This window comes from Lissotriton helveticus, chromosome 4_2 (assembly GCF_964261635.1).
Source record: "Lissotriton helveticus chromosome 4_2, aLisHel1.1, whole genome shotgun sequence".
Classification (NCBI taxonomy): Eukaryota; Metazoa; Chordata; class Amphibia; order Caudata; family Salamandridae; genus Lissotriton; species Lissotriton helveticus.
The window spans coordinates 136270086-136294235 of record NC_136064.1 but is presented as its reverse complement, the minus strand read 5'-3'; the positions used below and the strand labels follow the sequence as shown (position 1 = coordinate 136294235).

The 24150-nt window shown below is 51.9% G+C and overlaps 1 protein-coding gene across 5 annotated transcripts in view; it reads left to right on the top strand.

Annotated features, from left to right (window-relative positions):
* LOC144752258 (uncharacterized) overlaps positions 1–24150 on the top strand; it is a 250705-nt gene that overhangs the window by 113034 nt on the left and 113521 nt on the right. For 2 of the 5 annotated variants that reach the window (XM_078640269.1, XM_078640267.1), the window contains exon 1: positions 7680–7982. The exons of 2 other annotated variants lie outside the window; for them this stretch is intronic. The gene's annotated coding sequence lies outside the window, so the exon portion shown is untranslated. Of the gene's footprint in view, positions 1–7679; positions 7983–24150 lie in introns of those variants that run through there. One more of the 5 variants, XM_078640270.1, reaches the window with a different exon arrangement.

The following is a 24150-nucleotide window of genomic DNA, read 5'->3' as shown; positions in this document are numbered from 1 at the left end:
TCTGCTGCCCCCTGGCTGGCAGTCTACTCTCTGCTGCCTCTGGCTGGCAGTCTACTCTCTGCCCCCTGGCTGGCAGTCTACTCTCTGCCCCCCTGGCTGGCAGTCTACTCTCTGCCCCCCTGGCTGGCAGTCTACTCTCTGCCCCCCTGGCTGGCAGTCTACTCTCTGCCCCCTGGCTGGCAGTCTACTCTCTGCTGCCCCCTGGCTGGCAGTCTACTCTCTGCCCCCTGGCTGGCAGTCTACTCTCTGCTCCCCCTGGCTGGCAGTCTACTCTCTGCCCCCTGGCTGGCAGTCTACTCTCTGCTGCCCCCTGGCTGGCAGTCTACTCTCTGCTGCCTCTGGCTGGCAGTCTACTCTCTGCCCCATGGCTGGCAGTCTACTCTCTGCCCCCCTGGCTGGCAGTCTACTCTCTGCCCCCCTGGCTGGCAGTCTACTCTCTGCCCCCCTGGCTGGCAGTCTACTCTCTGCTCCCCCTGGCTGGCAGTCTACTCTCTGCCCCCTGGCTGGCAGTCTACTCTCTGCTGCCTCTGGCTGGCAGTCTACTCTCTGCCCCCTGGCTGGCAGTCTACTCTCTGCCCCCTGGCTGGCAGTCTACTCTCTGCCCCCCTGGCTGGCAGTCTACTCTCTGCTGCCTCTGGCTGGCAGTCTACTCTCTGCCCCCTGGCTGGCAGTCTACTCTCTGCCCCCTGGCTGGCAGTCTACTCTCTGCCCCCCTGGCTGGCAGTCTACTCTCTGCTGCCTCTGGCTGGCAGTCTACTCTCTGCCCCCTGGCTGGCAGTCTACTCTCTGCCCCCCTGGCTGGCAGTCTACTCTCTGCCCCCCTGGCTGGCAGTCTACTCTCTGCCCCCCTGGCTGGCAGTCTACTCTCTGCCCCCCTGGCTGGCAGCCTACTCTCTGCCCCCTGGCTGGCAGTCTACTCTCTGCCCCCTGGCTGGCAGTCTACTCTCTGCTGCCCCTGGCTGGCAGTCTACTCTCTGCCCCCCTGGCTGGCAGTCTACTCTCTGCCCCCTGGCTGGCAGTCTACTCTCTGCCCCCCTGGCTGGCAGTCTACTCTCTGCCCCCCTGGCTGGCAGTCTACTCTCTGCTGCCTCTGGCTGGCAGTCTACTCTCTGCCCCCTGGCTGGCAGTCTACTCTCTGCCCCCTGGCTGGCAGTCTACTCTCTGCCCCCCTGGCTGGCAGTCTACTCTCTGCTGCCTCTGGCTGGCAGTCTACTCTCTGCCCCCCTGGCTGGCAGCCTACTCTCTGCCCCCTGGCTGGCAGTCTACTCTCTGCCCCCTGGCTGGCAGTCTACTCTCTGCTGCCCCTGGCTGGCAGTCTACTCTCTGCCCCCTGGCTGGCAGTCTACTCTCTGCCCCCTGGCTGGCAGTCTACTCTCTGCTGCCCCTGGCTGGCAGTCTACTCTCTTCCCCCCTGGCTGGCAGTCTACTCTCTGCCCCCTGGCTGGCAGTCTACTCTCTGCCCCCCTGGCTGGCAGTCTACTCTCTGCCCCCCTGGCTGGCAGTCTACTCTCTGCCCCCCTGGCTGGCAGTCTACTCTCTGCTGCCCCTGGCTGGCAGCCTACTCTCTGCCCCCCTGGCTGGCAGTCTACTCTCTGCTGCCCCTGGCTGGCAGTCTACTCTCTGCCCCCCTGGCTGGCAGTCTACTCTCTGCTGCCCCTGGCTGGCAGTCTACTCTCTGCCCCCCTGGCTGGCAGCCTACTCTCTGCCCCTCTGGCTGGCAGTCTACTCTCTGCCCCCCTGGCTGGCAGTCTACTCTCTGCCCCCCTGGCTGGCAGTCTACTCTCTGCTGCCCCTGGCTGGCAGTCTACTCTCTGCCCCCCTGGCTGGCAGTCTACTCTCTGCCCCCCTGGCTGGCAGTCTACTCTCTGCCCCCCTGGCTGGCAGTCTACTCTCTGCTGCCCCCTGGCTGGCAGTCTACTCTCTGCCCCCCTGGCTGGCAGTCTACTCTCTGCCCCCTGGCTGGCAGCCTACTCTCTGCCCCCTGGCTGGCAGTCTACTCTCTGCCCCCTGGCTGGCAGCCTACTCTCTGCCCCCTGGCTGGCAGTCTACTCTCTGCCCCCTGGCTGGCAGTCTACTCTCTGCTGCCCCCTGGCTGGCAGTCTACTCTCTGCTGCCCCCTGGCTGGCAGTCTACTCTCTGCCCCCTGGGTGGCAGTCTACTCTCTGCTGCCCCTGGCTGGCAGTCTACTCTCTTCCCCCCTGGCTGGCAGTCTACTCTCTGCCCCCTGGCTGGCAGTCTACTCTCTGCCCCCCTGGCTGGCAGTCTACTCTCTGCCCCCCTGGCTGGCAGTCTACTCTCTGCCCCCCTGGCTGGCAGTCTACTCTCTGCCCCCTGGCTGGCAGTCTACTCTCTGCTGCCCTGGCTGGCAGTCTACTCTCTGCCCCCCTGGCTGGCAGTCTACTCTCTGCCCCCCTGGCTGGCAGCCTACTCTCTGCCCCCCTGGCTGGCAGTCTACTCTCTGCCCCCCTGGCTGGCAGTCTACTCTCTGCTGCCCCTGGCTGGCAGTCTACTCTCTGCTGCCCCCTGGCTGGCAGTCTACTCTCTGCCCCCCTGGCTGGCAGTCTACTCTCTGGTGTACAATAACAAATAAATACAAAGAATAAATGCTGCAGAGAGGGCTCCTGGTTATTTCAGAATATGTAATCTTCATATTTCAAAATTCATAGTAATCATCTTCATTATTAAAAAATACCAACAGTGTCAAATGTATTGAAAACATCATTTATTTTCATAAATTTTCATACAAATACGTAAAAAAATATGAGTGAGGTAGTAGTTTAGTTTGTATGTTACTTTATGAAAAGAAATGTTTTGAATAAATTTGACGCTGTTCGTATTTAGTTATTTATTTTATTTTTTTAATTTCAAAAGATTTTATTAGAAAAAATGTTTTACATACACGGTACAGAGATAGTGAAGGCAATACTGGTCTTGTTATAACGCCATCGGTGTTGCAATTGGCATACAGTAGATATGATAGGACACTTATACGTTGGGTATGCGTTCACGAACTAGGATGTTTGCTGCCTTTGATCTTATGTGTTGCCTTCGAGAGAAGGAAAGAGACAGTGGGAATGAAAGAAAAGAAAAGAGAGGACAGGAAGATGAGTGCGTTAGTTAGCAGAGCTTGCGATGGGAGGCGGCTGGGTGCGGGGTACCGAGACGTGTGGGCTGCTTAAGGTGGTTTGTGAGAGGCCAGGTAGTTGTCAAGGAGTGCCACATCTCGCCCTTTGAGCGGCAGTTGGGTGCGTGTTTTAGTGTTATGTTGTCCGCTCCTCTTAGGAAAGTGATCCAGTTGAACAAACATTTGAAGGATGCTTTCCCTGTGTCTTTCCAGTTAGAAAGGATAGTTTTAACAGCAGCTGTAAGTAGGAGGTCAATCAGTTTGTTATCGTTTTTTGACTGGATTTCTGGAGCCATGAAAGTGGTGACCACACCTAGGAAGTCTGGTTGTGGTGAGTACCCAATTACGTTAGGTATGAATTCCCTTATTCTTCCCCAGAATGTCTTGACTTTGGGGCAGTAAAAGATAAGGTGCGCTAAGTCTCCTTATTGTTTGTGGCAGTTCCAACATAGGTCGTTGTTACGGAGCCCGACCGCCGCCAGGTGAGCTGGGGTCCAGTACGATCTATGAAGGAGCCAGTATTTGGTTTGTGCTAGGATTGGGGTGACTTTATTTTTTGCTGCTGATGTCCAGAGGTATCCCTTTTCATTCTCACTGAAGTGTCTGTTGTGTAGGGCTTCCCAATAATCTATTGTTTTGCCATATAATCTTGTTGTTTTCGGGCTCAGGAGTTTACATAGGTGTGACGTTTAGTGGCCAATTTTGTTTAGGTTAGCCATGTATTGAAGGGTTGATGGGACTTCTTTGTTTAGGTCTGCACTTGCGCCCTAATTTTTAGAAAGCTCTAGAGTTCTATGTCCGGTAGGTTGTGTATTTGCTTTAGGCAGGCAAATGTGAGCGGGGTATTGTGCCTCTCTAGTTGGATGGGGGTGGAGATGCCCCGTTCAGACCAGGAGGTAATACTAAGTACCTTGTCTTTGTATGTTATTTTAGTGTTGGACCAAATAGATTCTCCTCTTGTGTTTTTAATGCTCTTTTCCATTCTTTTGTCGACTGTGAGGAGGGCGTTCTTGGTGTTTTTGAGTATGGTGTTGTTGGCCTCTGGGTGGCTGTTGGTATTTTTTAATAATGAAGATGATTTCTATGACTTTTGATATGTGAAGATGAAATAATCTGGAGTAATAATGCCTATGTTGTGATTTGTTACACTGAGCTGAGTCCTATGGAGTGATTTGTGTTCGTTCAGTTGCCTGGGTGTGTTTTCTTCTCTGTCCCAGGAACTGTTTCCAGGGGTCTTTGATTCTGCACCTGAGTGGGCTCCTAGAGACAGGAGATGGGATGATGGGTGATGGGGGGCCCCGGGGCCTGCCATGGAGGGGGCGTCATCTGAGGGGTGTTGTCAGCAGGGAACGGTCATGGGGTTTCTGTGGGCCCAGTGATGGTCATGGGGGGGTCACTGAGGGGCCGGGGGGCCCAGTGATGGTCATGGGGGGTCAGTGATGGTCATGGGGGGGGGGGTTAGTGGGGGGCCGGGGGGGCCAGTGATAGTCATGGGGGGTTAGTGGGGGGCCGGGGGGGCAGTGATGGTCATGGAGGGGTGAGTGAGGGCCGGGGGGGGCCAGTGATAGTCATGGGGGGTTAGTGGGGGGCCGGGGGGGCAGTGATGGTCATGGAGGGGTGAGTGAGGGCCGGGGGGGGCCAGTGATGGTCATGGGGGGGCCAATGATGGTCATGGGGGGGGGGGTTAGTGGGGGGCTGGGGGGGCCAGTGATGGTCATGGGGGTGAGTGAGGGGCTGGGGGCCGGGGGGCCCAGTCATGGTCATGGGGGGTCAGTGAGGGACCGGGCGGACCAGTGATGTCCATGGGGGGTGAGTGGGGGGCCGGGGGCAGTGATGGCCATGGGGGGGTCAGTGAGGGGCTGGGGGCAGGGGGGCAGTGATGGTCATGGGGGGTCAGTGATGGTCATGGGGGTGAGTGAGGGTCTGGGGTGCCAGTGATGGTCATGGGGGGTCAGTTGGGGGCCCGGGGGGCCAGTGATGGTCATGGGGGGTGAGTGAGGGTCTGGGGTGCCAGTGATGGTCATGGGGGGTCAGTCGGGGGCCCGGGGGGCCAGTGATGTCCATGGGGGGTGAGTGGGGGTCCGGGGGGGGGGGGTCAGTGATGGTCATGGGGGGTCAGTGGGGGTCAGTGATGGTCAGGGGGGGTCAGTGGGGGGGTCAGTGATGGTCATGGGGGGGCAGTGATGGTCATGGGGGGGTTAGTCGGGGTCCGGGGGGTCAGTGATGGTCATGGGGGTGAGTGAGGGCCGGGGGGGGGCAGTGATGGTCATGGGTGGGGGTCAGTGGGGGGGCAGTGATGGCCATGGGGGGTCAGTGGGGGGCCGGGGGGGCAGTGATGGTCATGGGGGGTTAGTGGGGGTCAGTGATGGTCAGGGGGGGGTCAGTGGGGGGGGTCAGTGATGGTCATGGGGGATGAGTGAGGGGATGGGGGGCCGGGGGCCCCAGTGATGGTCATGGAGGGGTTAGTGAGGGCCGGGGGGGGGCAGTGATGGTCATGGGGGGGCAGTGATGGTCATGGGGGGGTTAGTCGGGGTCCGGGGGGTCAGTGATGGTCATGGGGGTGAGTGAGGGCCGGGGGGGGGCAGTGATGGTCATGGGTGGGGGTCAGTGGGGGGGCAGTGATGGCCATGGGGGGTCAGTGGGGGGCCGGGGGGGCAGTGATGGCCATGGGGGGTCAGTGGGGGGCAGTGATGGTCATGGGGGGGTTAGTGGGGGGCCGGGGGGGGCAGTGATGGTCATGGGGGGGTTAGTCGGGGTCCGGGGGGTCAGTGATGGTCATGGGGGTGAGTGAGGGACGGGGGGGGGCCGTGATGGTCATGGGGGGGTTAGTGGGGGGCCGGGGGGGCCAGTGATGGTCATGGGGGTGAGTGAGGGCCGGGGGGGGCCGAGATGGTCATGGGGGGGTTAGTGGGGGGCCGGGGGGCCAGTGATGGTCATGGGGGGTGAGTGAGGGGCTGGGGGGCCAGTGATGTCCATGGGGGGTGAGTGAGGGGCTGGGGGGCAGTGATGTCCATGGGGGGTGAGTGAGGGGCTGGGGGGCCAGTGATGTCCATGGGGGGGGTCAGTGAGGGGCTGGGGGGCAGTGATGGTCATGGGGGGTCAGTGGGGGTCAGTGATGGTCATGGGGGTGAGTGAGGGTCTGGGGTGCCAGTGATGGTCATGGGGGGTCAGTCGGGGGCCAGGGGGGCAGTGATTGTCATGGGGGGGTTAGTGGGGGTCAGGGGGGGCAGTGATGTTCATGGGGGGTGAGTGAGGGGCCGGGGGGGGGCAGTGATGGTCATGGGGGGGCAGTGATTGTCATGGGGGGGTTAGTGGGGGTCAGGGGGGGCAGTGATGTTCATGGGGGGTGAGTGAGGGGCCGGGGGGGCAGTGATGGTCATGGGGGGGCAGTGATTGTCATGGGGGGGTTAGTGGGGGTCAGGGGGGGCAGTGATGTCCATTGGGGGTGAGTGAGGGGCTGGGGGGCCGGAGAGGCCCACTGATGGTCATGGGGGGTCAGTGAGGGGATGGGGGGTTGCAGTGATGGTCATGGGGGGTCACTGGGGGTCCGGGTGGGGGGAAGTGATGGTCATGGGGGGTGAGTGAGGGCTTGGGGGTCAGTGGGGGCCAGTGATGGTCATGGGGGGGTCAGTGGGGGGCCAGTGATGGTCAGGGGGGTCAGTGGGGGGCCAGGGGGGGGCAGTGATGTCCATGGGGGGGCAGTGAGGGGCTGGGGGGGTGAGTGAGGGGATGGTCATGGGGTGTCAGTGGGGGGCAGTGATGGTCATGGGGGGGTCAGTGGGGGGCCAGTGATGGTCATGGGGGGGTCAGTGGGGGGCCAGTGATGGTCAGGGGGGTCAGTGGGGGGCCAGGGGGGGCAGTGATGTCCATGGGGGGGCAGTGAGGGGCTGGGGGGGTGAGTGAGGGGATGGTCATGGGGTGTCAGTGGGGGGCAGTGATGGTCATGGGGGGGTGAGTGAGGGGCCGGGGGGGGGGTCAGTGATGGTCATGGGGGGTTAGTGGGGGTCGGGGGGGGTCAGTGATGGTCAGGGGGGGTCAGTGGGGGGCAGTGATGGTCATGGGGGGGTCAGTGGGGGGCTGGGGGGGCCAGTGATGGTCATGGGGGGGTCAGTGGGGGGATGGGGGGTCAGTGGGGGGCCGGGGGGGTCTGGGGGTTTCTTCCATGCTTTGCTTGCGCGCCCCGACCGCCTCCTTCAAGGGTTCGTGGGTGCAGAGGGGGCCCGGGGCCCCCCCTGTGCTCTCGGGGCGGGGGGGGGGCTCTGTTGCCGACTGATAAAGCCAGAGCTTCTATGCGCTGCACTCGGCCCCTCGCTCTGCGGCTTCGAGGCGCTTCTTGCAGCTGGGGCGGCCTCTGTCGCTCTGGCCCCCCCTTCTTTCTCCCCCTCTAGCTCCTCCACCCGCAGCTTCGAGGCGCTGCTCGCTCTCTGCAGCTCTGGGAGGCCTCCTAGGCGCGGCGGCGCCGCTCTGGCCCCCGGGGTGCCCCACCACTCCCTCCTCCCCCCCCCCGTGCTGGGCTCCAGCTCCTCCCGTTGCCGCTTCGAGGCGCTTCCGGCTCCGGGGGCAGCGTCAGCACAGGCGGCGCTTTGTGTCCGCGGCGCCGGGAGGAAGAGGCCCTAGCGCCTCGAGGCCCCGCGCACAGGGAGGGAGGGCCGCGTTCCCAGAGTCCCCAGGAGCAGTAGGAGGTGAGGCCCTAGCGCCTCGAGGCGCCGCAGGAGAGGGGGAGGGGCGCCCCTGCGTTAACACAGAGCGCCTCGAAGCACCCACACTGCATGGGAGGCGGGAAGCGCTGCGACACCGGAGCCCCCCCGAGGAGCGGAGGAGAGACTGAGAGAGCACAGCGCCTCGAAGACGAGTGCAGGTGAGACCGTAGCGCCTCGAGGCGCCCTCAGCTCCCCAAGAGCACAGCAGGCCACAACAATGACCCCCTCCCCCATCCCTAGCGCAGCGGCCGCGCCGGGCCTTCGAGGCGCCCACGGCCAGGATCTGCGGCGGCGTGTCTGGGGGGAGGAGGGGGCAGCAGCATCTGCAGACCAGGCCCAGACACCCCGAGGTCTGGGAGAGAGGGAACCCCGGGGTCCAAGGGGCGGCCTGACATCTCTGGGGTCAACAGAGGCATGTAGAGGGCGAGAGACCCCCGAGCCTGGGAGACCGAGCATGAGACAGCTGAGGTCTGCAAGACCAACTGAGCCATGAAGAAGAGAGCCAGCAGCAGCGAGGCCTGAGAAAGGATGGATGGGGGATGGGGGATGGGGGGGGGGGGTGGGGGGTGTCTGGGGCCTGAGAAAGGATGGCAGGTGGTGTCTGGGGTCTGAGAAAGGATGGTAGGTGGTGTCTGGGGTCTGAGAGAGGATGGCAGGTGGTGTCTGGGGCCTGAGAAAGGATGGCAGGTGGTGTATGGGGTCTGAGAAAGGATGGTAGGTGGTGTATGGGGTCTGAGAAAGGATGGTAGGTGGTGTCTGGGGTCTGAGAGAGGATGGCAGGTGGTGTCTGGGGCCTGAGAAAGGATGGCAGGTGGTGTATGGGGTCTGAGAAAGGATGGTAGGTGGTGTATGGGGTCTGAGAAAGGATGGTAGGTGGTGTCTGGGGTCTGAGAGAGGATGGCAGGTGGTGTCTGGGGCCTGAGAAAGGATGGCAGGTGGTGTATGGGGTCTGAGAAAGGATGGTAGGTGGTGTATGGGGTCTGAGAAAGGATGGTAGGTGGTGTCTGGGGTCTGAGAAAGGATGGTAGGTGGTGTCTGGGGTGTGTTGAAGGATGGTAGGTGGTGTCTGAGGTGTGAGAAAGGATGGCAGGTGGTTTCTGGGGTCTGTTGAAGGATGGTAGGTGGTATCTGGGGTCTGTGAAAGGATGGTAGGTGGTATCTGGGGTCTGTGAAAGGATGGCAGGTGGTGTCTGGGGTCTGAGAAAGGATGGTAGGTGGTGTCTGGGGTCTGAGAAAGGATGGCAGGTGGTGTCTGGGTTCTGAGAGAGGATGGCAGGTGGTGTCTGGGGTCTGAGAAAGGATGGTGGGTGGTGTCTGGAGTCTGAGAAAGGATGGCAGGTGGTGTCTGGGGTCTGAGAAAGGATGGTAGGTGGTGTCTGGGTTCTGAGAGAGGATGGCAGGTGGTGTCTGGGGTCTGAGAAAGGATGGCAGGTGGTGTCTGGGTTCTGAGAGAGGATGGCAGGTGGTGTCTGGGGTCTGAGAAAGGATGGTGGGTGGTGTCTGGAGTCTGAGAAAGGATGGCAGGTGGTGTCTGGGGTCTGAGAAAGGATGGTAGGTGGTGTCTGGGGTCTGAGAGAGGATGGTGGGTGGTGTCTGGGGTCTGAGAAAGGATGGTAGGTGGTGTCTGGGGTCTGAGAGAGGATGGTGGGTGGTGTCTGGGGTCTGAAAAGGATGGCAGGTGGTGTCTGGGTTCTGAGAGAGGATGGCAGGTGGTGTCTGGGGTCTGAGAAAGGATGGTGGGTGGTGTCTGGAGTCTGAGAAAGGATGGTAGGCGGTGTCTGGGGTCTGAGAGAGGATGGTAGGTGGTGTCTGGGGACTGAGAAAGGATGTTAGGTGGTGTCTGGGGTCTGAGAGAGGATGGTGGGTGGTGCATGGGGTCTGAGAAAGGATGGTGGGTGGTGTCTGGGGTCTGAGAGAGGATGGTAGGTGGTGTCTGGGGTCTCAGAAAGGATGGAGGGTGGTGTCTGGGGTCTGAGAAAGGATGATGGGTGGTGTCTGAGAAAGGATGGTGGGTGGTGTCTGGGGTCTGAGAGAGGATGGTGGGTGGTGTCTGGGGTCTGAGAAAGGATGGTTGGTGGTGTCTGGGGTCTGAGAAAGGATGTTAGGTGATGTCTGGGGTCTGAGAGAGGATGGTGGGTGGTGTCTGGGGTCTGTGAAAGGATGGCAGGTGGTGTCTGGGGTCTGAGAGAGGATGGTAGGTGGTGTCTGGGGACTGAGAAAGGATGGTAGGTTGTGTCTGCGGTCTGAGAAAGGATGGTAGGTGGTGTCTGGGGTCTGAGAAAGGATGGAGGGTGGTGTCTGGGGTCTGAGAAAGGATGGTAGGTTGTGTCTGGGGTCTGTGAAAGGATGGCAGGTGGTGTCTGGGGTCTGAGAAAGGATGGTAGGTTGTGTCTGGGGTCTGTGAAAGGATGGTAGGTGGTGTCTGGTGTCTGTGGAATGATGGCAGGTGGTGTTGACACCTTGCCCCATGGCCTTCTGTTAGAACGGTTATGGAACTGCGGTATCGAGGAGTTAGCTTGAGTCCTTTTTCAAGGTTGTACTTTTCAGTTGGTGCAAAAACCTTTCTCATCCCAGGTACTTTCTCTGCTTCAGGTTGTGCCTCAGGGCTCTGTACGGATCCCTAATGTGTTCATTCTTTCTGTGCACCCCCTGGCAGAGGTGTTTGAGCGACACAATATTGCCATTGTGTCCTATGCCGATGGCACGCAGCGTATTGTCGCTCTCAGGATGAGGGAGGTGGTGCTCCTCAACCGAGATCATGCCTAGGGTGGGTGAGTAGGAGCTGCCTGAAGATTAATGCCAATAAGACAGAGGTTCTGATCATTGCAAGCACCCTCCGGCTGGTGGCTGGAAGCTCTAGATCCTATTCCTGACCCCAAGTGAAGAACCTAGCCTTCTGGTTGACACAAATCCAATGTTTGCCAGCCAAATAACCTGCTTAGCCTGAAAGTGTTTTGGGATTCTTAAGATTCTGACCAAGATTGTTTGTCTTCTCCCCTTTGTAGCCAGAACAACAATAGTTCAGGCCCTTGTCTTGCCTACACTGGCCTATTTTAAGGCTCTTTATATCGGCACCACCCAGGGGGGACTGAATTTACTACAGAGAGTCCAAAACGCGTCGGATCGCCTACTGTGGGCCCTCTCGAGGCGGGCACCTGTGGCCCGCTCTTGTCAAGCTGCACTGGCTGCCGCTGAGCACAGAATCTCTGTTGAGCCATGTATCTATGCCACAAAACCTTCAGTGGCCAAGGCCCGCGATATCTCTGTTCTCTGGTGCAATATTATCAGACTGGTCGTAGCCTTGGGTCTCCGAGCTCTGAGCTCCTTCTGGTTCCCATCATAAAGAGAATACGCTTAGGGAGTTGCTCGTTTGGTTTTTGAGCCTCCAAGATGTGGAGCACTCCTCCTCTTGGTTATGAGTCTGTTCCGAAACGACCTTTCGGAACAGACTCATAACATGGTAGTAGGTGGGAATTGGAGCTTTTTTAGTTAAAGTCAGCTCTTTCCATTTTAGATGTTTGTTTTCAGGTTTATATTCTTCTCTCTTACAATAGCAATCTTCTCTACGGGTTGTGTGGAGGACAATCTTAGCATCGGTACGCTTCAGTTGGCGTAACCAGGCGCTTTATAAAATGTTCTTATTATTATTGTATGTATAAAGAAGGATTCCTTGCAAGTCACTGGCCACATCCACCAATTGGAGTCGGTGAGAGTAGTGGGTGCCAGAGCCTGTTTGACAATTACAGAAGAGTTGCGTTCCCAGATCCAGGACACACAATACTTGTACTCCGGGATTGTGCTTCATCAAATAAAGATTTATTTACAGGTAACGCGTTTCGACCAAGCAGTCTTTTTCACAGCCTGTGAAAAAGACTGCTTGATCGAAACATATTACACGTATTTATATCTTTATTTGGTTAAGCGCTATCCTGAAGTACAAGCATTTTGTGTCCTGCACCTGAGAACACATCTCTTCTGCAATGGCAGCGCAATCAGGCGCAACAATAACTGATGCGCAGACAGTTATCAATTTGACAGACATTGCACTTACTCCGGGAGAAACCTCCATTCTAACTTTAGGTTTGTCCTACAGTGCACGTGGAGATTTTGATTATGCCAGCACCAAAATAGACCTCTTCAAATATGTCCGCAAATTGAAGCTCAAAAAATATCATGCCACGACTAAATCCAATGAGGTATCCGCAGTCACTGCATCCAACTGTGCTGCAATCAGGGGGATGGCCCTAACACAGGAATTAATGGAACTTCAACAAGAAGATGCGGTATCTACGCAACCAGTTCCAGGTGGGGGACTGGCACCAGCAATACAATCCACCCCATTTAAGCCTAAATCTAAATTCTGCCCACTGCTGCTGAAAGACAACTTGGATAGTTTTCACGATAGGGTATCGGCTGACCTCAAGAACTTGCATGTCAAGATGGCGAGTACAACCAGAAGAAGAAACTACAGGGATATCGAGTATCATAAATTGATCAAGAAACTTAAGGCAGATAAAAATGTGATCATACGCCAATCGGATAAGGGCGGCAATGTGGTCCTGTGGACCAGGAAACAGTACATGGAAATGGCGTTGGGTCAACTGACAAACCGTGATTGTTATAAAAGAACTAATGTCATGGAGGTAAAGCAGGCACACAAAGACATTTACTCAAAACTGATGGCTTGGAGAAGCATAGGCCTGCTTACTCTGGAGGAATATAAATATGTAAAAGTGGATTGTCCAACTACCCCTGTTATATATTTTATTCCGAAAATCCATAAGGACCCACTACGACCACCCGGCCGTCCTATTATATGTGCACGTAATAGTATTTTGGAAAATGTTAGCAGATGTATAGATTTTTTCCTGCAGGAACATGTTAAAGCTCTACCTTCATTTGTCCTAGATACGGGTGACTTGCTCAAAAAGATGGCTAACTTCAAATGGAAACAGGGATATTTGTTAGTGGCAATGGATGTGTCATCCCTCTATACTAGTATTGTACATAGGGATGGTATCAGAGCAGTTGAGCATTTCCTCAAGAACAGACCCCAATGCTATCAGGAACATTCTAAAATGTTATTGGCTATGATTACACTCTGCCTGGAAAACAATGTGTTTCTTTTCTCAAACCAGTTGTTCTTACAGACTAGGGGAGTAGCTATGGGGGCCTGCTTCTCTCCCAGTTATGCATGTTTACACATGGGTTAGTGGGAGGAGCAGGTTCTCATGGTGGATTTTAACTTGACCATGACCACCAAGGTTAAAACCTGGTGGAGATATATAGATGACCTCTTTTTCATCTGGGAGGGCTCCATTGAGGAGGCATCTGCATTTATAGAGGAACTGAATGTAAACAGACTAAACTTACAGTTTACCAGTAATATGAGTGAGGAAACTGTTGTGTTCCTAGATGTTGAATTCTTTATCAACAATGGTCAGTTGGAAAGCAGGCTCCACCGCAAACCTACGGCTGGTAATGCCTTACTACATGCGAGCAGTCACCATCCTGCACATTTGATTAGGAGTATCCTCTATGGGGAAATGCTCCGTATCAGGAGAATTTGTAGCAATAGTACTGATTGTGAGAGAGCACAGAATGCATGCAGGGCCAGATTCCTGGATAGGGGTTATACGAACTCGTGCATAGATAGTGCCATGAAAAGAGCGAACAAATGTGACAGAAAGACCTTGTTGGACCCAGGCATAAGTTCGGTCAGAGTCCACAAACAAACAGCACACAATGAAGTTCGCTTAATTATTGGATACAGTAACCAACATCAGGCCATACACAAAATCATAAAACACCATTGGCCTTTGATCAATAGTGATCCGATAATTGGGAAATTGCTTAACAAATCTCCTAACATCACCTTCAGAAAAGCTAGGTCTATGCAGGACAGTCTTGTCTCTAGCAGACCTGAAATAACCACGGGATCGTGGCTTGACGGCAGCAGAGGCTTTCTGCGCTGTTCCACATGTAAGGCGTGCAAAAATGGAGTTAGCAGGTCAGAATACCTGTCCGCACTGTTTCCCTGTCCTGTCAAGATTAAGCAAAAGTTGAACTGCAGATCGGAATACGCAGTTTATGTACTAGAATGTCCCTGTGGTCTGAGGTATGAGGGGAGCACCAGACCACATGTGTACAAAAGGATCTTACAACACCTGCGAGCCATTACTAATGCAGATCCAGCGTATCCGGTCGCAAGGCATTTTGATAAGGTCCATGCTAGAAATGCTTCACTTTTGCTTTATTTTGTGATTGACACTGCACCCCCACAGAGAAGAGGTGGAGACAGGGAGGCCTTCCTTAGGAAGTTGGAGACTAGGCATATTATCCTCCTTGACTCGAAGATACCTAACGGGCTTAATAACAGTGAAGATTGTTACACTCATTTATGAACAGGCGGCTTCCTAGTAATTGTACTGACGGTGTACTGTATTAACAGCAGTAAGTGTTGTTATTTGCTACTACTGAGCAAACGGTAGCAAATAATTACGAATTACCCTATGAACAAGTCCTCCACATGACTATAATTACATGAAATTTAACATCTTACTTATGATTTTAAATTCACAGGTAGCACGTTTATATGAAATGCATAATGGACTATGTTTTGCAATCTTGCACAATGATTAGAGCGCATTTTGCACAGTGTTTCTTGCCCACTTGGGCGTTATTGGTTTACATTGCAATGCTGCACACAGACGTAGTTGATCTATTGTACTTTATGCCCACTTGGGCTGGGAGTCTTGCTAGTCTTTTAAATAATATGTATTATACTGTTTATACATGTTCTGGCATCAAGACGTGGGTTTTTTTAATATATTTTTTTTCTGTTGCTGGTATATAAGCACATGGTAGAGAAAAAAATATATACACTACAGCAGTTGGGGCAATTAATGGGAATATATATTGTTTTAAGGCAGTATAATTACGTAAATGTTTTTATATTATTCGTAATTGCCTCGCATATACCACAGTGTGCAATCTGTATGGTAAAGCCAATTTGAACTGATTGTTTTCGCATAAACATTTTGTGTTGATTGTAGGTTTAGGCTGTTAGGATGTGGTTAAACCCTTACCTTATGCGACAAGCGTCAAGGATTGCAATAGTAACTTTTCTAGTTCCATTATGCTAATTAACTGTGTGCACTTTAAAATGGGTGATCAGCCCCCATGACAGTGTCATGTGATCAAGGCTTGGTGAAGCCGAAACGCGTCATGGCGGACTGGTGTTGGGTCTTTGAATAAAAATAATGTTGCACTATCTATGGGTCTTGCATCGTCTACTTTTCCAGCTGCTGGTCTTTGGACGTCTACATACTGAATATATATATATATATATATATATATATATTACCTACTGGCGGTCGCCAGTAGGTATATATAGTTAGGATTTTTTCTCTATGGGATTTTTGAAAATTCTATGTCTAATAACTTTGGCGTTTGTGGACGGAATTGGCTGAAATTTTCAGGAAAATGGCACATTTTGTTTCTGAGCAGCCCTTGAAAATTTGGGGGGGGTTCGTCAAGGGGGGGCCGAGAAAAAAGGGGGGTCCCAAAACGTGTTTTTAACATTGAGTTTTCCATAGGGCGGTTGGCCTCACTTTTAGCCCGAACGGCTGAATGGATTTGCACGAAACTTGGCAAAATTGTAGGGACTGGTAGCCCGATGTGCCTTTGCTAGGTCTCAATATATGTGCTCCAGTGGATTTTGAGAAATTAACGTTCAAAAAAAGATATATATCTGTAACAGCGGACCGGGCAGCGCTCCGGTTCGCGGACTTTTCGCGGTACGGAGCTTTGTGAAGCGAAGCTGATTGGTTCTCCGGCGTCTGTGAACATTCCAAACAGTCCGTAGCGGCCGCCATCTTGTCTCTCGGTAAGATCGAGAGACAAGAGGAGGCCAAAGCGAAGGGGCAAATGACCATAAGGGGGCATAGTAGATCCTCGCTGACCCCCTAGGTTTGATGTGGAGGTTTTAAAAGGGTCCCGCGGGGCAAAAAAAAAAATAATAATAATAATCGAACGGCTGAATGGATTTGCACGAAACTTGGTAAAATATTAGGGACTGGTAGCCCGATGTGCCTTTGCTAGGTCTCAATATATGTGCTCCAGTGGATTTTGAGAAATTAACGTTCAAAAAAAGATATATATCTGTAACAGCGCTCCGCTTCGCGTAACGGAGGTTTGCGAAGCTGATTGGTTCTCCGGCGTCTGTAAACATTGCAAACAGTCCGTAGCGGCCGCCATCTTGTCTCTCGGTAGGATCGAGAGACAAGAGGAGGCCAAAGCGAAGGGGCAAATGACCATAAGGGGGCATAGTAGATCCTCCTTGACCTCTTAGGTTTGATGTGGAGGTTTTAAAAGGGCCCCGCGGGGCAAAAAAAAAAATAATAATAATAATCGAACGGCTGAATGGATTTGCACGAAACTTGGCAAAATTGTAGGGACTGGTAGCTCGATGTGCCTTTGCTAGGTCTCAATATATGTGCTTCAGTGGATTTTGAGAAATTAACGTTCAAAAACAAGATATATATCTGTAACAGCGCTCCGCTTCGCGGAGATAAAATTATATCTGTATTACCTAGCTGTTGCTAACACCAGTTAGCGACGGCTAGTAGGAGATAGCGACCATCTTGGGCCCCACTTTGCATGTGAGTGATATTTATCACTAATGACATGCAAAGTGGGCATGCCAAGATGTTAGCGACTGGAAACAGTCGCTAACATCGCTATCTCCTATTATCAACTTTTGGAAATATTCGCGATAAGCGCGAATATCTCCAAAAGCTAGCACCTGCCCTGAGCAGTTCTTAGCCATGTTATCCAATGGGAGGTGGATAACATGGCTAAGAGCATTAGCTCGGTAATGCATGAATATCGCTGAGTTTTCAGCAATATTAATGCATTGCGGTCGTTTTTTATCGTATTTGCGATAAACCTTGATAATAGCAAGGTTTATCTGCGATAATTTCTGACGATGCTTAGCGGTAAAAAAATCGTTGCTAAGCATCGTTAGGGATAAATATCGCTTAACTTTGGTAATATGCCCCAACGTCTGTTAACGTTCGATTCGAAGGAAATCAGGAAGTGTTGAAAAACATTGTCTGCGCCATCTTGTCTTTTTTCAAATGCCACACTTTTGTCGTGCACGGCAGTCATTTTAGATGCCTTGACCAGACCCACTCTGTGCACGCTGTCGATCCTTAGCATGGCTCCCCACCCTCGCAAGCATCTCCCCCAGGCAGTGGTTACCCCCGCTCTCTGTCTTATGCATGGGTAATAAACCTCCCCCCATCTGCGCTGCTCTTACCTGAGAATCACACCCTGTGCCCGCCCGACACCTCCCTTTCGCCCTATTCACTACCGCACCCTCTGACACTCCTTTACCTCTGTGTCCGATTGTCCAGGCCGGTCCTAGGGTATCAGCTAGCCCTGCAGATGTAGTTTATGGCTCCAGCTGTAAAGAATCACCCCTCTTCAAAGGAGTTATAGTAGATCAAGGCCCACACTCGATGAGATCCGTCACAGCAGACGCGTTCCTATTATCTGAAAACCATTCTGTATTGTGATTGGGGAGGGGACCGAGCCTGAAGCGGAAGATTCCAGGGATGACTCTTTGTACATCAAAGTTTTTACAATTATGTGTCACATTAAAAATATATAGCACTCCGACAAAGTAGTAAGATTATAAAACTTTAATAACTTATAAATATATACAAGAAAACAAAAACAGTAATAACATATAAACATTTATAGGGAAAAACAACGAAGTAGCGGTCGGCTGTGCGAATAGTCCCAACGCAGCACAACGTCCAGATTTCTGGCGTGGGGCGTCGCGGGGGGTGGGTCATCAGTAGCAAACTGTTGTGCGAATAGTTCCAAGGCAGCAGAACGATGGCACCAAGGTGATGTCCAGTAAGTTGCCGCACTGGTTTTGGTATCCTACAATGCTGCTCCGAATAACGGCGTGGGGCGCCCCGGGGGAGGCGGCGTGAACGGGCCTCTCCAGGTGGAGTCTCATCTGTTGTAGTGGGGCGCCCCTTTACCGTTTCAGTTGCCATTCCGTCCGTTTTTGGTCCACTGTGTCAAAAGCCGCAATTCAGCTGAGTTGCGCCCACTCTTGCGGTGCAGCGATAGGCGGCTGTCACAGGACTCTCAAAATGGCGGCAGGCTGTTTCCTTTTTGGGCCTGGTCCACTGAAATGGCCCTGGGACACCTTGGAAATCGGACGCTTGTCTGCTAGGTCTTGGACCCCATTCTCGAAAGCGTCCCCTCCGCCTTGAGGATTCATCAAAAGTTTTGGGGGCCCCCGACTCCTGTAGGCTTCTGGTGGGGAGCGGCTGCCATGATTGCTCGCGGAATGACCACGACGGAGCTACGAGATGGTGGTGCTCTCATGCTGACGCCAGCTTCAGTCTGAAACATCCAGAAACAAGGTGGGGCTTTCATGGTTTGGGGAAAAAAAAAAGTTTTCATCCAATGAAAAGTGTTGTTTTTAGGTCATATGATCAAGCCTTCCATCATTAGGAAACCAAAAGTAAAATGAACCAATGAAAAGTTTTATAAACAAGTCACATGACCTGTTATGCGGCATAGGGTATAAAATGCGGAGAAAATACGTTGGCACGTGAGGCGGCGTCAGTAGCGGACCGATGAGCGAATAGGCCGAAGGCAACACAACGCGCCAAGATCCGGATGGCACCGAGGTGGTGTCCAGCAAGTTGCAGCATTGGTGTGGCCATCCTACAATGCTGAAAGTCGGTGTGGGGCGCCCCGTTGGCCTGTGAGTTTGCGTCAGTAGCGGACCGATGTGCGAATAGGCCGAAGGCAGCACAACGCGCCAAGATCCGGATGGCACCGAGGTGGTGTCTAGTAAGTTGCCGCACTGGTGTGGCCATCCTACAATGTTGAAAGTCGGCGTGGGGCGCCCCGTTGGCCTGTGAGATGGCGTCAGTAGCGGACCGATGTGCGAATGGGGCCAAAGGCAGCGCAACAATATTTTCGGAATAGAAGACACCACAAGGCGCTGAGATGCCAAGATCCGGATGGCACCGAGGTGGTGTCTAGCAAGTTGTGGCACTGGTGTGGCCATCCTACAATGGTAAAAGTCGGCGTGGGGCGCCCTGTTGGCCTGTGAGATGGTGTCAGTAGCGGACTGATGTGCGAATGGGGCCAAAGGCAGCGCAACAATATTTTCTGACTGACACCACAAGGCGCTGAGATGCCAAGATCCGGATGGCACCGAGGTGATGTCTAGGAAGTTGCTGTACTGGTGTGGCCATCCTACAATGGTAAAAGTCGGCGTGGGGCGCCCTGTTGGCCTGTGAGATGGTGTCAGTTGCGGACCGATGTGCGAATGGGGCCAAAGGCAGCGCAACAATATTTTCTGTATGGAAGCTACCACTAGGCGTTGAGATGCCAAGATCCGGATGGCACCGAGGTGATGTCTAGCAAGTTGCTGTACTGGTGTGGTCATCCTACAATGCTGAAACTTGGCGTGGGGCGCCCCATTAGCCTGTGAGATGGCGTCAGTAGCGGACCGATGTGTGAATAGGCCGGAACCAGCACAAGGCGCCAAGATCCGGATGTCACCGTGGTGGTTTCATAGTTGAGAGGCACTTCATCTGCAGTGGGGCGCCGAGATCCGGATGGCACCGAGGTGATGTCTAGCAAGTTGCTGTACTGGTGTGGTCATCCTACAATGCTGAAACTCGGCGTGGGGCGCCCCATTAGTCTGTGAGATGGCGTCAGTAGCGGACCGATGTGCGAATAGGCCGAAGGCAGCACAACGCGCCAAGATCCGGATGTCACCGTGGTGGTTTCATAGTTGAGAGGCACTTCATCTGCAGTGGGGCGCCGAGATCCGGATGGCACCGAGGTGATGTCTAGCAAGTTGCTGTACTGGTGTGGTCATCCTACAATGCTGAAACTCGGCGTGGGGCGCCCCATTAGCCTGTGAGATGGCGTCAGTAGCGGACCGATGTGCGAATAGGCCGAAGGCAGCACAACGCGCCAAGATCCGGATGTCACCGTGGTGGTTTCATAGTTGAGAGGCACTTCATCTGCAGTGGGGCGCCGAGATCCGGATGGCACCGAGGTGGTGTCTAGTAAGGTGCACTGGTGTGGTCATCCTACAATGCTGAAACTCGGCGTGGGGCGCCCCATTAGCCTGTGAGATGGCGTCAGTAGCGGACCGATGTGCGAATGGGGCCAAAGGCAGCGCAACAATTTTTTTGGAATAGAAGAGACCACAAGGCGCTGAGATTCGGTTAGCACCGAGGTGGTGTCTAGCAAGCTATGCAGCTGAGTTGCATGCGCACTTGCGGCGAATAGGTCGAAGGCAGCATAACAATGTTTTCTGAATAGAAGACACCACAAGGCGTTGAGATTCGGTTACCACCGAGGTGATGTCTAGCAAGTTGCCGCACTGGTGTGGCCATCCTACAATACTGCTCCGAATAACGGCGTGGGCTGCCCGAAGGGGGGGGGGGAGGCGGCGTGAACGGGCCTTCCTAGGTGGAGGCTCGTCTGCTGTAGTGGGGCGCCCCTTTACCGTTTCAGTTGCCATTCAGCTGAGTTTCGGCTGCTCTTGATGCTACAGCGACAGGCGGCTGCAACAGGACTCTCAAAATGGCGGCCTGTTCTTTGGATTTGGGCCTGGTCCATTAAAATGGCCCTGGGACACCTTAGAACTCGGACGCTCGATTTTTTTTTCCTTTCCTGTACATGCAAAAAAAGGTAAATGCCCGGTACGTTACACGCTTCATCTGCCACGATGAACTCTCCAGAGGAACCGAAAAAAAATATAGTTATGGTAACTATACCATGCATCGTCATATGGAGAGGTGGCACCAATTAATTATAGTGCTGCATAAAAGAGAGATTTGGAGGAGAACCCCTGACCTGCTAGTACATTCATCAAAGAAGTGGCACTGACAGCATCAGAGGCAAGGGAAACGGTCCCAAATATTTAGAAGAACTTTGGAAAGATTAAAATGACATGTTTAGATTGTGGCAAATTAATTTCATGTGGACAGATGAGTGTTACTCTAATAAATACAGCATATGAACATCATCATAGTCGATGGTTGGTAGAGACATTTTGACTATATCCTGGACCTGCCCGTCCTCGCCCAAAATGGCGCCGGAATAAATGGGACTCGTAACTCCTTGTTGTGTACTGGTTGCAGAACCTTGAAATCACGAGATACGTATGCAGTTTTGAAGCACATGGCGGGCGGGGACGAGAATTGATTGAATATTTCGACATCCCTATTGATATTAAGTTCTGATGTGTTATTGATTACTGTACTATTGAAAGTTCGAATTAACGTCACCCATGGTACTTGCCCGCAAATGTATATCTAGATAATTTTATTGTAACTGGCCCTGTCGTATTTTAATTATAAAATGTACGTCCACCGATTCCGTAACTGTTAGACACCTTAGTTCTTGCAACCTAATGGCCCGCCCGTTACGTTCCTCTACAGTGTAAATGTCTACTCATCATATACGATTACAGTTTGCTCCGTGGCCGGCCCACGTGGTTATAGGCTCGTATTTGTATAATGAAATTTTCACAATAAAGGTTTTTAAAAGAAAACATGGTAGTAGTATATACATTGGTAAAGTTTTTAATAATAGTCACTGTTTTAGAATCATTAAAAGGCAAGTGAAATAAAGCAGACCAATTACATGAAGGGTAAAAGGTATAATACGAAGGAACGCAGTAAAGATAAATGGTCAAGGGCTGTTGTGTTTTCTATTCCTGCAACATAAAGTGATCGATAAGAATCTCATATTCAGGCGTATCGGCGACTAAGACAGCAGGTCGACCCTCTTTTGCTCAACGGCTCCGTCATGGGACGAAGAAACGCTCTTTTTCTCGAAAAAAGAATATATTTTACTTGCAGGACAGTTGTAAATTTTCCGGGAAAGTACATTAGCCTGGAACATTATAACATATATTTAAGAAAAAATAATGTTCGGAAGTAATAAAAAGCGTAATTTTTAGGTCATATGACCAAGCCTTTCATCATTAGAATAAGAAAAGTAAAATGAACCAATGAAAAGTTTTATTAACAAGTCACATGACTTGTTATGCTTACGTTACGCGCTGCGCGCCCCGGATGACTTCCGGATGCGCTAACGCGGCGCGTCATATGACGCATTATGCGACAACGCAGGTACAGAATATAGTCAAAATGTCTCCACCAACCAGCGGTCGGAACACAACCCCTTTCAGCAGGCTAAATAGTTCTGTTAAATGACAACAGAAGGGACAGGCAACAAGAACCATTAGTCAAAGAGGGGAGGGCTAGTTTTTCTCTACCGGGTTACATTGGGGCGCTACCGGAACTGATCGAATTGGTAGTCTACAGTGTTTCTGGATGTTTCAGACTGAAGCTGGGGTTAGCATGAGAGCAGCACCATTTCGTAGCTCCGTCGTGGCCATTCCGCAACCAATCATGGCAGCCGCTCTTTATCGTTATTTTGGGCGGGGTGGGTGGCGGAGCTGAGCTGTTTTGCAGCCATCATTGTGTGGAGTTCAGTTCATTTCACTAGTTTTGTATTTGTCATGAGGGGTTGTTCCTAATGTTTCTATTTTAGCGAGGTCAAAAAGAGATCCCATTAGTGGCCTACTGATTTTGCTCGATTCCTTTTCTTTTTTTTTTACACGATTTTTCGTTATCTGCAAAGACTAAACAGAGTATTGCGACTCTGTGTTTGTTTGTAAATAGAGAATGAACCAAAGAGAACCAATTCTAAAACAGTAAATGCTTGGATAACAATCAATCAAATGGAGAGAGAAGCAGGCACGACGGATTACAACGGGGGCAAAGGCCTGCGTTAACTACCCTTCACTATGTGCAAAGAGAGAGTACTCCTAATAGAAATGAGGGGGGGGGGGCACCATTCAAAGCAGATCAGTGTGCATAAACACGAAAATGTTTTCACTTACCACGTACTTGACATTCAACAGCTTATGATATTTGCTATTAAAAAACCATTGAAATTCACTGAAAAAACCATAGGTTATAGACCATATATAGTTAGGAATTAGCATTTACAAAACCTTGAAAATTCACTGAAAAAACCATAGGTTAGAGACCATATATAGTTAGCTGGACATTTTATTGACATAAAACCAATGAAATTCCATATATAGTTAGTTGCACTAACTATATATCGCGCACCCGCAATCCACTGCTGATGATGTCACATATTACATCATTCATGACATGGTCAGTGACATCACTGATGACATCACTGATGACATCTCAAATGACATCACTGATGACATCACTGATGACAACATCCAGTGACTGTATTTTTCTCTAAAGTTAAAATATGTCTTGAGTGGATGTATAAGTGTCTGGATGAAGGATTTAGTAGGTGCGTGACTGACTGTATGAGTGAGTGATTAAATGTGTCTCACTGAGTGCATGGGTTAGTGACTAAACTGTCTTAATTTGTGCATCATTATGTCTGTTGTTCTGTAAACTGCTGCATGTGTTGATCATTAGCTATATGAGTAACTATATGGGTTATTGATTGGTTGCCCAAGTATTTGTATGGGAGATTGAGTGTGTGTGTGGGTGGCTGGGAGGTGTATGACTCTGTGCATAGATGTGTGAGCAGTTGATTCACTAGATGTATGAGTTCAAAAGTGCATGTGGAAACAGCTGTATGGGCGGTTGACTGTGTGCATCAGTGTATTGGTGAGTGAATAGATATCTCAGTGCTACATGTCAAAGTAAGTACATATGTAAAACACAGTACATGTGAGAGTTGACATATATAAATAACTGTGCATAAGAGCCAGTGAATGAGTGAGTGGCTGTATGGATCATTGTGAACTTGTATCAGGGATTGTATAAGAGAGTAAATATGTTTTAGTATATGTTTGAATAAGTAAGGTGTGTATAACTGTATAGTTGAGGAAATGGAGGTGTGATTGATTCTTTGTATGACTGACTAAGTGTCTGAGTAACTCCATGGATGAGTGACAGTCTGTGAGTGTCTGTTTACACTGAGTGTATCTAAGGTTATATTAGAGTCTGAAGAGGTTCATCGTATTATCACATGAATGATGTCATCAGTCATGTGATCAGTAATGTCAAATGAGATGTCATCAGTGATGTCATCAGTGATGTCATTTGAGATGTCATCAGTGATGTCATTTGAGATGTCATCAGTGATGTCATCAGTGATGTCACTGACCATGTCATGAATGATGTAATATGTGACATCATCAGCAGTGGATTGCGGGTGCGCGATATATAGTTAGTGCAACTAACTATATATGGAATT